Here is a 764-nt window from a genome sequence, read left to right on the forward strand (position 1 = left end):
GGCTAAGAAAAAAAATATTACATAATCTTTCTTTTTTCTCAAAGATGGCTCACATGTGTAGCACTTAGCATAATTTTCTGTCAAAGGTACTAAGTGAGCCTAAATACTCAAATCACACCAGAGAATAAGAGGCAACTTGCATGGAAGGAAACCCTCACATTATTTCACTTCTAAACTTGGTTACCAAATGAGGGACCCATTCCTCCTATTTATAAGCACAACCCTCTTCCAGTGAATGCTTAAGACCACTGCCAAGAGACTTCTATACATCAATGGTTAGGATTTAGTCTCTCTATTTCTCTGTATAAATATTTCCTTGAGCCTCATACAAAAATCTAAGCTTTTAGAAACTTACATAGGAATATCTACTTCTTCTAGTAGTTTACCTTTAAATATCTAATCCTTCTAGAAGCCTCTCATGGAAATATCTATGAAGCCCCATAAAATGTCTTCATACATGAGCTCTTTGGGGAATCCTAGAAAACTCTAGTGCACTTATGGACTCAAATGGCTAATTAGTAGAGGTACCAAAAATAAGTGGTTGAGACACACGCATAAACTTACATAGGAATATCTACTTCTTCTAGTAGTTTACCTTTAAATATCTAATCCTTCTAGAAGCCTCTCATGGAAATATCTATGAAGCCCCATAAAATGTCTTCATACATGAGCTCTTTGGGGAATCCTAGAAAACTCTAGTGCACTTATGGACTCAAATGGCTAATTAGTAGAGGTACCAAAAATAAGTGGTTGAGACACACGCA

Source organism: Asparagus officinalis, chromosome 3, assembly GCF_001876935.1.
Source record: "Asparagus officinalis chromosome 3, Aspof.V1, whole genome shotgun sequence".
Lineage (NCBI taxonomy): Eukaryota > Viridiplantae > Streptophyta > Magnoliopsida > Asparagales > Asparagaceae > Asparagus > Asparagus officinalis.